We start from the raw sequence: 17,510 nt of genomic DNA, 5'->3' as shown, positions 1-17,510 counted from the left end.
ATCTGTCTGATGCATAACAACGCGTCCTGTTTGGGTGGCCTCCTTTGACAAAATGACCGCTCGGTGTTTCTGTCCCTTCTCAGTAACAATTCCTAATCCCACAATACAACATTCGCTCACACTCTCTCTCCACCTCGTTCTCGGCAGATTCTCTCCGATGTAATTATGGTCTCCATCATGTGGTGGAGACACTGCATTTGTTCAGTTTCTTTTTTCTTGTTTCTTCCAGAAACTTGTCAAATTTTGTGCCATTTCTTAATTTCCGTACCAGTTCACTTCACACCAGGTATGCTTGTTCGTTGGGCAAAGAGAAAAGACTCCAGCCTTTTTTCATTTGTTTATTTATTTATTTACTTTAAGGATTTTATGGTGTCGTAGGTCAGCCCCTACAAATACGTGAAATGGGGCAACAGAGAACCGAAGAATAAACCAATCTTTGTAAAGAGATTTTTTTTTCTTCCTACATTCCCTTCCCTTGTGAATACTGCAGTCTAATATTTCTCTCTCTCTCTCTCTCTCTCTCTCTCTCTCTCTCTCTCTCTCTCTCTCTCTCTCTGTTTTCCCTAGATGTCATTCACACGCCTGACTCTTTCCTCCTAGGCAACGCTCGACCGCCCTGCCGTTCAAACACGCTTCGTTTGGGTTTCTCTTGACAACCAACAGCAGAGGTGGCTTACTGAGGCTTACTTGTGACTTGAGTTGTGCTTGTTGTCTTACGTGGGATCTACGGTAGAGGGTGTCGAGGCAGCCTTTAATCTTTTCTCTCTGATGAGGTACTTTTCATTTTACCCAAGTCATAGTCTTTTCACCTTAACCTTGGTCAGATTTTCGTTCTTTTCCAGCATCTTTTACATAGGTCATTGGTAGAAAAAAACAGTAATACGGTTCTAGCTCAGTGGCAGAAAGACAGTGCTGTGGTTCTACATTCTCTCCATGGCACTTCTTCGTGACAAGCAACTCATTTCAGTGTTAGGCTGTTGTTACAACTGCACTGAAGATGAAGAGAATGCAGTTTTAGGCCAAGTTAGAGTAGAAACAGTATACCACACAATTTTATACTCTTGGAGCGATATCAAGCAGTGAAGGAGTAAATGAAGGCTGTATTTAACCCCTCCAGTTGGGAAAGTCTCCTCTGTGTTTATGAAAAGCACCATGAGCTAGCAAGAATAAAATAAGAAAAAATACGTTATGGGATTGAGGAGTTGAAATCCTTTTGCGCCTGTAATATCCCACAGAAGTCATTACTGGACATTTCTGAAAGTTAATTATAAGGAATGCTCTAAAGTTAGAACGTACGTGCTTCGCGACAGCAAACCGGTAAGCAGAGGACGGTACGTTCAGTAACTTCGCATCAAAATCCCACACGTAGCAACTCTGGCCGTTAATGGGTTAATCAGTAAGCCAAAGTTTTTTCATCCTAAGGACTGCGGACTTTTCCCCCCAATATTGCTTTCCTTTCATCTGTTATGTCCAAGAATGTGTAAATGAAGAACAGTGAATCGAAATATAGTGAAATTGTTAGTACCAGATCAGGCAAGTGAAAAATAAGATACATTTTTTTACTTACAGGTACATATTTTTCTTCAGCTATTCAGTTTAATGTACTTAAGGCTTATAATCTCACCTTTCTTCTGTAAATAACAGTTATCAGTGCCCTTTGGTGACAAGATGCGTGGTTTCCTGGAGAATCGCGCTGTTATTTCTCTTTCTTTTTTTTTTTCCTTTTGCTTTACTTACGTGTCTAAAATAAACTTTTACCTTCACCAGACCTCCGCCATCAGTCACTGATGATTGATTCGGAGTCTCTCGTCACGCTCAGTAGGCTGGCTGTGTCTGTCTTCACGTCTCCTCTTTCATCCTTTCACCGTGATGACGCATTTTACAGTTTATTCTCTTTTCCACCAGACAATTTCATTCAACTTAGGGAAGATTTTCGAACTGGAGGACTTAATGACTTCGTTAAACCCTTCATTGCAAGTGCTTTACCCTATACTAAATATAATCGTCTGTAGGTACCAAGAACATAGGCAAAGAAAAAGCCATCGAACAGAACAGGTTTAAAACAACCACGATGAATCTTCACAGTGAGATGCTCCTTATGGATGATGCAGAAATCACCTGTCACCAGCATGGAGTGACAGAATCATAGATAGGCCTACTTTTTTGTAGACGCTAACTTTTTTCTGTACGATGACAGCTTTTGTTTTATTCCTACTATCAATCAGTTTTTATTTAGTTCCCCAAATACCGTCTCTTATTGAAAGGATTATTGTTGTTGTTGTTGTTTTTGTTTTTAGTTGTTGTCGCCCCAGGTTGCTCGGGACGTAAACCCTGTAGACTCCAGGCTGAAACTCACCTTTTCTTGCAGTCCACTGTCCTTTGTTCGGGGAATAGGGAGAGAGGTAATGGACGTTTGTATAGCCTCAATTATATCGATGCCACCACGCGAAGATGTCCCTCTCCAGCTCTGCCCTTAATAATGAATGGTCTAATGAAGACTGCATCTAAATTCTTCGGTTCGAAAAGCTTCCCCGTTCCTTCAATAAAATCGCCTTGGGATGGTTTAGGATTAAGTTGTAAGAAGACCATCGAGTTTAGGGGTTATTATTGCACCAAAGCTTTGTTTGAAAAATAGTGTCAGCCTTCATCGAAATATAAATTAACAATGGTGTTGATTACACACACACACACACACACACACACACACACACACACACACACACACACACACACACACACACACACACCGGTTCCTGGCAGTTTGTGACAGGGCAAGTGATTTATGCAACAACCAGAATGTCTGTGGCGGCAGGAGAGAAGGAATGTCACCCACGTATTCCCGGCGTACTGAAGAAGGTTTCATCATTTTCACTTGTAGACCTGTTGGTAAAACTTACTTTCTTCCTTCTGAACGTCTTTCACAATCATCCTATAATTTGTGTTATTTCACTGAAATTTCCATACCTCCATACGGCCCCCCCCCAAAAAAAATAAAGGCTGAATTACACTACGTATAGGATAATTATCTTACGTATGGCAAAACTGATAATGATAAGTATCCCACTATTGTTTTGAGGTTTTCTGTGGAGCCCCATATCGTAACTGTCAGATGTATATGAGGGTAAACTAAATTATTAGAAAACAGACTGCGAAAAGTGTGATATTAGCGTTGATCAGTATTTTACACCATAATCTCTGGTCCAGTGGAGGGAGAACGACGTGGTGCGACGTTTCCCCACTAGGGGGAACGGCGCCCCTCGTAACTTATTTATAGAGGATAAAACATTTTGTACTAAATTTCTGATATGTTACATGTGCATCCTGCTCGACCCCTACCCCGGAGTTACTGTGTGTGTGTGTGTGTGTGTGTGTGTGTGTGTGTGTGTGTGTGTGTGTGTGAAAATAACCTAGAGGAGTTGTATATATGGAGTAAAGTACAAGTGATTGTGTGTGAAGGCTTTTGGGAATGCAATACATATCAGATTTACATTGGTGGTATTAGGTGGTGGTGACCATCATCATTCACTCACTTGCAGTAGTGGCGCACTGTTGCATCTTTATCTCTTCTATTGCTGCTTCAGGTCACTGCTCCTCTGAACTGTCTGCGTGCATTCCTCCACCTCTACGACGGGCGCGTTGCAACAAACCCTCATCCCTTTTCTGTCCAACTGTCTAATGCAAGAGTTAACCGTTACTCCCAGTCCTTCATTTATGCAATAGGTCAGCTCTGGAATTGTCTCCCTCTGTCTGTATTTCCTACTAGCTATGATCTCCAGTCTTTCAAACCCAGTGTGTCCAGGCATCTCGAAATGATCGAATCTTGAATTTGGCTCTGTCTTGTATTTTGTTTTTCTCTTGGAAGGAACAGTTATTGCGGGCTCGTGGCCTTTGGTTCCTTCTTCCTGGCAAAAAAACAAAAAACAAAACTTATTCCATCCCCTTATCTTTCTTTTCTGTGTTTGCTTTCCTCACATTCAGTTTCTCCCATCCTTCCTGTCACATGTTATTACTCTTTTTTCCACTTCACGTGACTCTACTCAGAGTGACAAGCGTAATGGTTTCCTGTAACTCAGGAAACTACAGTATATACAGCGCTGGGTGGTAGCCATACAGCCAGATGACGAGGTGTCCCTGTTAACTGAGTGGAGACGCAAATTCGGTGCCCATATAGGGATCAAGCCTCCACATTCTTCTAGGGGGCGCTGTCTACTGCTGAGGAGCATAGGTTTACTGCACGGGACGACCTTGTAGAGGCAGAGGTTTGTCTGTGGTTGTTGGGTCTGCTTGTTCAGTGGGACCGGGGTTATTCAACAACAACAACAACGTTGGAAATAATAATAATAATAATAATAATAATAATAATAATAGTTATAATTATAATAATAATGATGATGATGATGATGATGATGATGAAGAAGGGCTGGCTGATGGGTCACCTAAAGTGTTAGGCATCTTCTGTCAAAGTGCGTGACAAGTTTACGCTAATAAGACAAGGATATCAAAGACGACATCTAAAGTTTGACAAACGAGTTCTCCACCTTTTTACAGGGACTACACCATTGACTCATAAAGCACATTGATCGGCCTGTTCTTCTGTCTTTCAGTCTACTGCCCTTCATAATAAACTTGTTTTAGGCTGATATATGAACAAACTTGGGTCTTTGCTGCAGGAAGGAACCAAAGTCACTGGGAATAACTATGTGCACTAACTATTTAGGGTATTTCTCGAAGGGATGAAACCCAGTCTTTTACCTTTTTCTTGCTTCTCTTCAGCCTTATGATCAAGGAAGAAGGGAGGAGAGAATGCCCAGGGTAACCTACAAATATGGTGTCTCCCCTTGTGTTCTAGGAGGCACGATTCTGTGTGCAATGAAAGTGCTGGGCGGAGGAATCACTATTGTACAAGATGACGAATTTCCGGCTCCCAGTTCCTTTCTAATTTATTAATCTTCGACGCCATACTGTGAATAGGCTTAGGTGGGTGCTGCTCTGTTACCGCTTATCTCTAGGGAAGATTACTAATTACAGTTCTCATAGTTTCTCCAATATAACTGCAACATAACATATCATGATTGTTTAAACTAAGTCTGTTTTATATGGCGAGAGAGAGAGAGAGAGAGAGAGAGAGAGATTTGCAAAGTTACCCATAGCAAGGTATATTCTCTCTAGATTTATCATAAGAGAAAACGTAAAGGGGTTCGACATGGGGACTTCAATATTTTTTCCATCCAAAACGAAGCGGCTCAACAACCTTGATATAGATATGCTTCTCTGTTACTTTCATGTCTCCCCAAATGAGGATAGTGGACTGCAGAAGAAAGCCAGCTTAACCTGAAGTTCACTGAGTTGACGTTCATTTTGAGCCCGGGGCAACAACGACAACAAACGCAACAAAAACAACACCAACACCACCACCATCAACGACAACAACATTTTATTTTTCCTGTCAACTGTTTTATTATTTTTTTTTCTGTCTTGTATTCTGCTTATCCCTGCTTAGCCTTCAGCGAAATCGTGCCCCATACTGCTGGAGCTTGTAATGAATGGTAAGTAAATAAATAACTAGATTAATAATAAGCCTGCTTTATTTGGCAAGCTGAACCGCAAAGGAAGCAAAATGAATTGAAATAAAAGGGAAAAAAAGTAGGTAACTGATTGAACAATGTTGTAGAAGGAAAGAGTGGATCAAACAGGAGGGAGATGTTAAGAGGTAGGCAGGGATTCGCGAGTCAGGGAGCAGGCAATTGAAGACAAGAATAAGAAAGAAAGGGAGGAAGGCAAGAGAGGCATTTGAAGTAGCGGTGAGGAAGAACAGATGAGGAGGAAGGACGCAGGAACCTAGGAATGAGGAATGTAAGGGAGAAATGGGAACCAGGAGTTAGACAAAGAGGAGGCAAGGATGAGGCTAGAGTGAAGCAAGGTTGAGGTGAGGACGAGGCATGATTCAGGGAGAAAAAAAGTCAGAGACGAAATAGAAATGGAGGACGCAGGTGTTGAAGTGGCAGGGGCAGAAGTGACAAGTAGACATGAGAGGAGCTGAAGTGACAGGGTGGATATGAGAGGTGCAAGTGACGGAAGTAAAAATGACAATGGTGCAAGTGGCCGGTAAGGTAGTGATGGATTTAGCAGGGTTTAAATAGATAGGGTTGATGTGACAAGGGTGAAAATGGCAGGGGTGGAAGAGCCGTGGGTGAAAGTGACAAGTGGAAGTGACTGGAGCAGAAGTGGCAGTGATAAAAGTGACAGAAGTGGAAGTGACAGTGGTGAAAATGACCGCAGTGTAAGTGATAGTTGTGAAAGTGACAGAGGAAGTGGTAGGAGCAGCAGTGGCAAGGGTGAAAGAGGTACGAGTGATCGAGTAATGGTTGAAATTGACGAGAGAGAGGGGGACTAGTATGCTTTAGGGAAGGTGAAGCAGGGTATAGGGAGGCAAGGACCAGACTGGGAGACAGGGGAGTGAGGGGAAGGGGTTAGGCAGAGGGTTGGGGTAAGGTGGGGTGACAGGGCGAGGGAATGTGGACTGAGGCAGTGTGACACGAGAAAAGAAGACAGGGGAGTGACAGAAAGACAAGGGAGAGAGAGCTTCGGGTGAGGCAGACAGGGATACGGGGATGAGGTAGGCAGGGGGATAGGGTGGATAGAAGCAGGGGCGAGACAGGGAAACAAGGAAGAGTGAGGCAAGGGTGAAGGGAGAAGTTTAAGGTAGGCAGAAGCTACTCATAGAGGCAGGCGAAGGGGTGAGGTTGGGTGGCAGGGATGATGCAGGAAGGAGAGAAAAGGGAGAGGCAGGGGATACAGGGGTGAGGCAGGGAGGCAAGGGTGATGAGGGGGAGGCAGGGGTGAGACGGGGGAGGCGGGGGGGAGGCAGATGAGGCAGGCAGGAAGCGAGGGGTGAGGCAGGAGTAAGTGGGTGTATGATGATGGATCAGGGGCAGGCTGCTGGCTTATTATATCATCCATGACGGTCCTTTCTCCCCCCAACTCTCTCTCTCTCTCTCTGTGTGTGTGTGTGTGTGTGTGTGTGTGTGTGTGTGTGTGTGTGTGTGTGTGTGTGTGTGTGTGTGTGTGTGTGTGTGTGTGTGTGTGTGTGTGTGTGTGTGTGTGTGTGTGTGTGTGTGTGTGTGTGTGTGTGTGTGTGTGTGTGTGTGTGTGTGTGTGTGTGTGTGTGTGTGTGTGTGTGTGTGTGTGTGTGTGTGTGTGTGTGTGTGTGTGTGTGTGTGTGTGTGTGTGTGTGTGTGTGTGTGTGTGTGTGTGTGTGTGTGTGTGTGTGTGTGTGTGTGTGTGTGTGTGTGTGTGTGTGTGTGTGTGTGTGTGTGTGTGTGTGTGTGTGTGTGTGTGTGTGTGTGTGTGTGTGTGTGTGTGTGTGTGTGTGTGTGTGTGTGTGTGTGTGTGTGTGTGTGTGTGTGTGTGTGTGTTTTATCCTTGTTTCTTATTTTATACTTGAAAAGGCCGCACCACTTAGTAAGGATGGTAAGTGCTGTGTGATCCATGGTATCAGTTCTCTTTCTGTATTACACACACACACACACACACACACACACACATTCATTCATTTATTCATTCACTCATTGTTTCAGCGCTAGCAAGAAACAGATAAATTCGTATTCTTTATATTTCATGCGTTACAATCTCTAATATCTTTTTTTTTTTCCACTCTCTTTCTCTTTTATCTCACTCCACCTCTTTCTCACGCTCTTTTTCTTTTCCTCTCGAGCTGCCGTCCTTTCCCACTTTTTTATCCAAGAGAGTTTTTGCGTGCATCTCGCTTATTTTCTCCTTTTTTATGCTCTCTCTCTCTCTCTCTCTCTTTCATTTACCCTCGTCTCCTACATATCACTCTCTTACATTTCTGTCTGTCACGCCTGTCCTCCGCCTTTCTCATACATTCTCCTGGACAGACTCTCTCCTACTCTCTCTAATTGTCTGTCCCGCCTCTGTCTGCACACACACACACACACACACACACACACACACACACACGTCAATCGAAATCGTACTCATATGAAACTGCTGAGAGGTTTCCACTTCACCATGAACGACATAGTCTGTTTTTTATATAACTTAGTTCTATGACATCAGATTAAATAAAAAATCAGTATTATTTCATTTATCATTTATTTTTTCCTTGTGCTGTGAGGTGTTGAGGAGCCACAGCCAACAGTCACTTACCTTCCACATCTGGGGCTTCAGCTAACGAGGGGTGACTTAATTTGACCAATTAGTGCTGATATTAATTAACGTAACAAGGTCGTTTCACTTTTTGTGGTACTGGAGAGAGACTCCTGCCTAAGGTGGCATCGATGTAACCTTGCGCGGAGCTTCCCGGTTGTACAAACGTCTCTCATCCCCTTCCCCTCCACATGAAATAAGGTTGATTGACGGCAGCAGAATGGTTATTTCGGCCTGCAGGACACTAGGCTTACATCTAGATTAGCCTGGGATTACACTGAAAGGTTTCATTGAACTTTACTATATTAGCAATGAACAGAGGTTTTGATTGTATCTTCAGTAATGAATATTTTGCCGAGATTACCAGTTTCATTGTCATTCACTGCTTCAGTAATAATTTTTTGGTGTTAACACAGTTTCTTCATCATTGGTAATAAGTTCTGTAAAGGCTTTGACAGCTATAAGATAGTCAAAAGGAAAAGTTGTCCCTGATTACACACTGAACGTTACAGTGTTTCTCAGTGTTATTTACTCATCAGTTGGCCGTCCTCATAGTGAAGATGCATTCCCACCCATGTTTTGTTTTCAACGACCCTGACATAGGAAGAAAACATAGGGACAGTACATTAACCAGACAGTAAATTGGGGTAATTTGCTGTAGGATTAAAAGAAGGAAGTTGAGGAATGCATGATCTCACTCTGACATGCAAAGTAATTGACATGATGTTAGGGGACAGTTTTTGTTCCGTCCTTGTTTTGTGGGTGGTACACGCATACAGTTTGTAGAGAGCACGGTCAAGGAGGTCCATTTTAATAAAGCGGCTAGACATGAATCTGTGTATGACTCATATACACTCTGCTTGTTTACTTTTCATACGAATAGTGCCACAGTACCTTGATTTTCAGTGTTTTTGCCAACTTGTTTGCACCTCGTCCAGATTCCATTAGTAACGTATTCAGAATTTTTTCAGACTCTCACATTCATAGTCATTGCCGCTTCAGCAGAACAGTTTTCCACACACTTCTCACAAAAGCCTCCCCCATTTATATTCGTTACTTTTACATCACTCATGAGTGGAAGAGGATAATTTCTCCGGTAAAAGAAAGTAGTATAATTCAGCCTCACGATTTATTTGAGCTTGATGACACATAAACATGCCTTCGATGTCTCTAGTAAACCTACGATCCCATGAAAGAAGTGGGTGTTTTGCCGGTCACTGCATTTCTTGCATACATACATATACATATAAATACATGCATGCATACATGCACGTAAAAATAAATACATACCTACATATAAAAATACGCAGATACTTCTCCAATGCTTTTTTAATGTAGCCTCCGCCATTTCTGTCTTAAGCCTGATTGAGACTGACAGTGCGATCTACAACAGTCATCACTCATTTTAACTATTTATGATTTATCACTAAGTACAGATGTTATTTTGGCTCCCTACTACCCTAACTGTCAGCGGTTACTCTTTCTGAAATAGCCCTTAAACCACATCCATTTCCTGCAACATGGCACACTTCCCTTTTCCCCTACCTACACTTTCCCAGCGCCTTGCACCCTAAGTCTCCTCTCTGTTTACCCAGCCGTATGATAGTGTTTATAGAAGCAGGATGTGTGGTTAGTGAGAGAGGTGTGGTTAGTGACGCAAAAGATTACGAAAGCCAACAAAGTGGCTCCGTGAGCAGAACTATGGCGTCGCGCGAAATATGAGAGAGAACGAAATCTAAGTAGGTTCTACCAAATATTGGGAAAGTATAGATACTCGACTTCTAGTAATACTAACACGTGCACTGTTGTCTTCTCACCCTCCATCCTACGCTTTCCAGTCGCCTTTCCATGCACAGTCCTCCGCCTTCCTTTCACTATCTTCTTGCACCACCAACACAGTCTACATCAGACTTTACTACACCTTCCTTTCACCATCTCCTAGCGCCACCAACTCATTCCTCTTCATACTTTATTACGCCCTCCCCTCACCATTTTCTAGCACCACCAACCCACTCTACTTCACTCTTGGCACCAACCTTAGCATGCGTCACCACCCTGCATCTTCCCTCAACCCCATTACAAGGAGTTTCATGGACCATCACCACACCGTGCCTTCCACCCACTGCACCACCTTACGTTATACACCTACACTTTCCCTACACATCTCCCCTGTGCTGTCCACCCACCAGCAACACCACCATTTTAGGTCATCTATTTATAACCACCCACACCGATCGATGTATTACACCTACTCCACATCCCAAGTCTCCCACTCCCACTCCCACCGTACGTCTGCACCCACCTTTCTACCCATCACACCCAAAGCTCTCCACCCACCATTCAACATTCACTACTTTACGACATACACCTACACCTACTCCACAGTCCCAAGCCTTACGCTGTCTGTTCACTCACATTACAATCCTTCACTGTACTCTATCCTACATCGTACACATGCCTTCCACAAGGCTATCCTGCATCACATACCCACTCCACCACAACCATCTTTCCGCCCACCACTAACCTTTTCCATCCACCCCCCACCCTATGCCATATTCCATCATCGCACTCTGTTATCCTACGTTACACACACACACACACACACACACACACACACACACACACACACACACATATATATATATATATATATATATATATATATATATATATATATATATATATATATATATATATATCCCCATCATTTTCTGCACCATCCATCTACTACAGGTACCTTACACCCTACTCCATATGGCATACACCCACTTAGCTACCCAGCCAACCCTTCTCATTCCCGGAACTACCACAGGCCTCACATGCAGACACTACCGTACCGTTGCTATTAATACCAAACACATCTTGTTCCACTTTTCTTTCTTGCCGTAACTGAAGCAAAGACCGTGTATGTGTGTGTGTGTCTGTGTGTGGAGACGACTTTGGTGTTTCACTCTTGTTTCTACCAAACGATTTTCTGCAGCCCAAGGAAGTTCTTCGTACGAGAAATTAATTTAGTACCCTTTAAATCCCTGGGTAAAATAAATTTTGCTGCAAGTTATTCTTACAATCTTCAAGTGATCTTATCTAGCTTAAGAGATACATCCAGTAGTGAAGGAGGTTATGACGAGTGGGTAGGATCCAGATACAGGAAAAGGGAACACTCAGATAAAGATGGTTTGAGTATGGACTGCTAATCGTAAAATCGCGTGTTTGACCCCCGAATTACCAGGGAAGGGTTTGACGATTTGCATTTCGCCAAGATAATTTTCACTGTTCTTTAATTAGACCAGCCGAAATGTCATAAAAACCCCTCCGCAGTCCTAGCATATTTCAGTACACAAGGTTCGACCCTAATTTTCAAGAGGTGTGGAAAGCTCCTGGACCTCAGGGAACAGGTTACCTAGACTGTGCAGTGGTCGAGTGCACACAAAAGGTGAAGATCGGCAGGCTAGATGACAAACTGATTATGCAGGATGTCCCGGAACTTGGCTTCCTAACTACGGGAGATATTATTTGGTATGATTTCTATTAAAAAATGTTATATCGAGATGAATCCAATTCTTAACCGTTATGGAGCTATAGTTAATAATGACCTAATGGGTGAAGTATGGCGAAGACCATTTCTGCCATCAGGTCCTCCGTAACTGTAGTTCCGTAAAGGTTGGGAATAGGACTTACATTGATATAGCATTTTTTTTTCAAAGTCATCCCAAGAATCATTTCCTGAATTTAGTTCGTCAGGTTCCGGGATCTCTTGTAAGGTGAAGAGAAATTTGACTGGTAGCAGGACGACAGAAAATTAGAGAAGTCCGGTAGAAGGTGATATGAATTAACTGTAAAAGAGATTATGTTACTTGTAGGTTGCGAGCAGTGTAGCAGTGAAGGCGATGTTAAGGTCATATCTAGTCCCTGCAGTTCGAAAAGTCTGCCATGTGCTAAATAAACTCATATGGAAGTACGGAGAATAAAACGAAAGTACATAGTCACAGTGAAGGGGTTAAAGCAGATATATATACATGAGATATATACAGGAAGATGGGTGGAAGCTGAAGTAGATATATATATACATGCAAAGTAGACGAAAGGAGATGGGAAGAGTTTAAATACTGACAAATGAATGGATGAGTTAATGACAAAGGGATGAACTGCGGTATACGTTGTGATTAAATGATATGGAGATGTTGATGATGAGCAAAGAAAGATAGATGGAAAATTAGTTTAGTGGAAGGAAAAACTGATTAAAGAGCAGCAGATGAGGATTTTTGATACAAGGAAATGCAGGTAGATGAAAAACAATGTAATTTGAGTGAGTTAGTTTAAGGAAAAATAGTAGATAGGAGAGATGGGTCGATGAAAGGATAAGTGGAGAGAGAGAGAGAGAGAGAGAGAGAGAATTAAAGCTATTTATATAATCAGACTGCTAGCGAGTGTGAGCAAACAAGAGGGATAACGAGAGCAAGTGAAAGAGAGCGAGCAAGGGAGGGAGAGCGACTCCGCAAGCCATTGTGTATGTTATGATGAGACGGGTGAGATGGTCTGGGAAAGCAAGGAGAGAGAGACGGGGGAGGGGGGGATAGGAAAAGTCGTAGGGGACGTATGGAAAGGAGAAAGGATAGGTGTGTGGAGGGGGATGAGGAGAGGAAGGGAGCTGAAGTGGAGGAATCAGCGTCCGAAATCACCTTTCCCACCTCGTTGGCTCTAGATCTAAGCTTTATTTTTTTTTCTTTGGTCTTGTAAGAAAACATTTTGCCTTTAATTTTTTCATCGATTTTTTTTTTTTACAGAGAGATTCTAAAAAAAAATTGTATCTTAACAATATCAAAATTATTCTTGTTTGCAGAATCTGGGATGTAAATGATCATAGTGACGATAGCAAAAAGGATGGACAAGCAGAAGGAAGTCAGCGATGATAGCCTACTGATAAGGTAAGTAGTAAAATAAGTGTCAGTGAAAGATGTAGCTTCGATGTGTCAAGTGTCCAATATTACATACGTCAATTTCGTATATGGGTGTGTGACTGTTATATGGCTATCCATTATAATCGCATAAAAATAAGTTGTAACACACACACACACACACACACACACACACACACACACACATACACACACACACACACACAGAAGTAAAGTCCCCAAAGCAAACTCTTCAAAACATAATACGTGAGAAAGTAAAGGATAAAAAAAATGACGATCTAGGAAGGGGTGGCGGTGGGGATGCGTGAGGGGAGTGTGTGGGTGGGAGTAGATTGTGGAGGGGAGGGTGTGGGTGGGAGTAGATTGTGGAGGGGAGGGTGGAGGGAGTGGGTGGAGGGGGGGGTGGAGGCAGTTGGTGGGAGTGTGGGTGGGTCAACAAGCGGGGAACAAGAGGGTGTGGACTACAAAGCGAGTGGGTGAGGGATACGATGCAAGGGCACCCTGTTTATTGTTGCTGCTGCTGCTGCCTCCTGGGAACCTGCACCGAAACCCCCCTCCCATTACTTCCCCTTATCCTTCTTCTTTACCCCCCTGACTCCCCCATTACCTCCCCTTATCCTTCTTCTGTCCCCCCCTGACTCCCCCGTTACCTCCCCTCATCCTCCTTCTGTTCCTCCTAACCCACCCCCCCTCCCCTCGACCCTCCTGAACTTCCCCTTCAGTCCGTCATTCTAACTCAATTGTCTGGAATAAGGAAGGAAGGATATGGGTAAGGTGATGACAGTTTTAGGGGAAAAGGAAGATTTAATGGAAAAGAAAGGAAAAGAATAACGACAAAAAATGCTGGGGGACGGAGAATGTTTTCTTTTTAAGAAATGGGGAATAGTTTGAGAAAGGGGAGAGGAGAATAATATTGGGAGAAAAGGGCAAAATAGTTTTATGGGAAAGGGGAAGATTTGAGAGAAGAAGGAAACATTTTACCGAAAAATAGAGGAGAGGTATTCGTGGGAGATGAAGAGTATAGGGCGGACGTAAGGTTGGACAGGATGTAAATGTTAGTGTCCGTGTTAGGTAAGTGTTAGGGTAAGCTGGGTTAGGTTAGGTTAGTGTTAGATGATATTAGTATTAAGTCAGGTTAGGTTAGAGGCAGGCTAAGGATTTAGAGTATAGGACGGATGGAAGGATAGTCAGCTTGTAACAAGTGTTAATGTTTGGTAAGTGTTAGGGTAATACAGGTTAGTGTTGGGTTATAGTAGTGTTAAGGTTTGGTTAGAGACAGGGTAAGGATTTAGAGGAGACGATAGTGTGGAACGGATTGGAGGAAGGGTCTTGATAAAGACCGGGGAAGTTGAAGAAATGGGTGAGGAACGCTGAAGAAGGCAAGGAAGTGGGATGAAGTTGAGTACAGGGGAAGGCAGAGGACAAAGAGGGCAGTGGCAATTTAAGGAGGCAGGGGTAAGGGCAGTGATAAGAGACTGGAAGGAAGGTGCATATGGAGGGAGGAGACGTAGAGGAGAGGGATGGAGAGGGCAGGAGGCAAGGAGAAAGTAAGGATTCAGGGTGCAAGGGTATGGAGAACATCATGGCAGAGGGAAGAGAATGAGGTGGAGGAGAGGACAGTGGGCAAAAGAAAGAAGGAGGATGCATGGCAAGGAAGGGAAGAGGAAGTACAGGAAAGAACGGAGAAAAGAAGAGAAAAGCAAAGGCATAGAAGAAGAAAATGGGTGCATGATAAGGGAAGGGAATAAGAGAGAAACGGGAAATGACTGAAGCGGAGAAAAATATGGATAATCATTCAAATCATTCAGATATCAATTTTTTTACATGCATTTTGTCTTTTCTAAAAAAAAAAAAAAAAAGAATATTGTATCGATATTTCTTTTAGGAAGGGCGTCAGACCTAGAAAATATGAAGAGAAACCGTGGACTCTTAATTTTTTTCGTCGTTTGGCATGGAATGAACACTCTGTTCCCCAAGGCCTAACAAACCACCTAAGCACCAAAACAAGACGCCACACATCATCACATAGTACCGCGTGGGCTCTAGTACTGAACCATTTATTTAAAAAAAATAAAAATTATCAAGATCTCTCATTCATGACTGGTGTGACTATATCTGTGACTGTGCTTCTCGACATGTTAATAAATATTGACGAACACCAGGGATGACTGATTTAACGCAATACCAAATCTCAAATTATAAGTTACAGTCTAAGGATACTACAATCTGCAGTTCACTCCCCACGAGAGGATGTGTCGGTGCCGAGTAGAGACAGATATGCTTGGAGGTTTATTTGTCGAGGCCGCCTCTGTCAGGATGCGGCATCAGACAATGGAAAGATAAATATACCGGTATAGATTTTGTATATATAACTTGGCGAAGGTCCGAATTAGAAGAAGGAGGATGGATTAAATAACAAAGAAAAGAGAGGAGCATAGCAATAATTAGAATCCAGAGAGAGAGAGAGAGAGAGAGAGAGAGAGAAATAAGGACGGTAATGCAATGGGATGGGCCGGAGGTGTGTTGCTGCGCGGCGGGTAACGTGAGGTGAGGGTCGGGTGTCACCCAGACTAAATCTTTAGCGAGAGATGTGTGGCGGTGGCGAGGCGGGGTGATAGATGGGGTTGGGTGGGGTGCGGGTGGGAGTTGGGGGAGGAAGAAGACGAGGCCGACAAGGAACAGTCAGATAACCAAACCTACACCATACCCCTGTCACTGTCTTCTGTTTCATCGTGTGTGTCTTGCATCCTAACCTCATCCTGCACCATCCCACTCATTGCTTTCTATAACATCGTTTGCATCTCATATCCTAATATCATTCTGATCCAAATCTACACCAGACCACTGTCTGTTATATATCACCATCTTCTGTTTCATCATCTGTGCCTTATGTCCTAACCCTTGTGATCTAAACCTACACCATACCACTAAATATATACTGTATATCTATCTATCTATCTATCTATATCTATCTATCTATCTATCTATCTATCTATCTATCTCTATATATATATATATATATATATATATATATATATCTATATATATATATATATATCTTCTGTTTCATCGTCTTTTCCGTGCATCTCTCTTATTCTTCTCCTAACCTCACTGCAACTTAGCAGTAACTGAGTAAAATTCATCTGACTTAACTGGCAGTAAGTAAAGGGTTCAGTGTGCCTTTAGGTAGTGAAAGCGCTTAGTCAGACTTACACATAACCCCTTGAATCCTAATACGTCTTTTTTAGTTATTATCCGTGGCGACCAGAAAAGAATTATTCACCTTTGGAAAGGTCTCTCGCCATGGATTGGTTTATTTAAGCTATATCTACTCCTCCATTCCTCAAAATCTATCTGTCATATGCCACATAAAGTTGTTAGGAAAATACAAAAATAAAGTTAGAGAAACATCCCCAGGCTCTGTGTGCATAAAACTTTGCTCGCAAAATTTGTCCAATGAACCTCACAGTGGGTACGCATTCCAGCAATCCTCTCCACTACATCGCCCACGGATCAGGAGGGTGATGGAGCAAGACTGACGTTTATAAATTGCTTTCTGTTACTAAATTCGACCGCTCCAGTATTTTTTTGCGCAGAAATAATAAAACCCTGACCGAACGCCTTTAAAAAATCGTTCCCTACCAAGAAAATTAAAACAGAGCCGAAATTTAGTATGCATTCTTTTCGAGGAGCCTGGACACACTGCATGTTAAGTACTTGAGGCCGCATGGGCAGGAGAAAATACGGTTGTGGAAGACTGTGTCCAAGCTGACCAATTGTATACCTGAAAGACAAAAAAAAAAAATCTAGTCAGTAACAGACAGATTAGAATATACATACCTCAGTGATTGGGTGGAATGAAAGAAATGTAAACGGAAGCAACTCATCAGGGAATATGAAGAGCGAAGACAAGACAGACAACAAGGCAGATGAAATATGTCCACAGCGACGAAAGTAAATAAAGAAGCTATCTCAGCAATGGGATCTCACCACCCGCGTAGCAGGAGTGTTTTCCTAGGCACATAATTTTGCACCTCCATTTCTGATTTGACGCAAATTCAAGATGTAAGGCACACACAAACAAAGCCAGCCGTCCATCCTCACAACTGAAAACATTACTACTCCGCTCGCTTCGCAACGAGGGTGGTAACAAGTAAAATATGGCCAGAAAAGAGTATAAAAAAAATGGCGAAAAATAATAAAACGAAAATTGATTGCCAGTGAAATAAAAAAGGATGGCTTGGGAATGTGTTTATAAAGGATCTTGAACAGTTTTAACGAAAAGGAAGTTTCCACCCAAGTTACCGGGAATCAGTTTGCATTGCTTTATTATTTACCATAACCACTGGAATCCGATGACGTCCTTTATTTGTTGTTCTTGCTATCCTGAGACGATTTATTAAACCTTGTGCAACTGCAGAACAA

The sequence above is a fragment of the Coenobita brevimanus genome, chromosome 14 (assembly GCF_032717465.1).
Source record: "Coenobita brevimanus isolate Jiangsu-jjx chromosome 14, ASM3271746v2, whole genome shotgun sequence".
NCBI classification, from domain to species: Eukaryota; Metazoa; Arthropoda; class Malacostraca; order Decapoda; family Coenobitidae; genus Coenobita; species Coenobita brevimanus.
The sequence above is the reverse complement of the archived record's forward strand: the minus strand, read 5'-3'. Positions refer to the sequence as shown.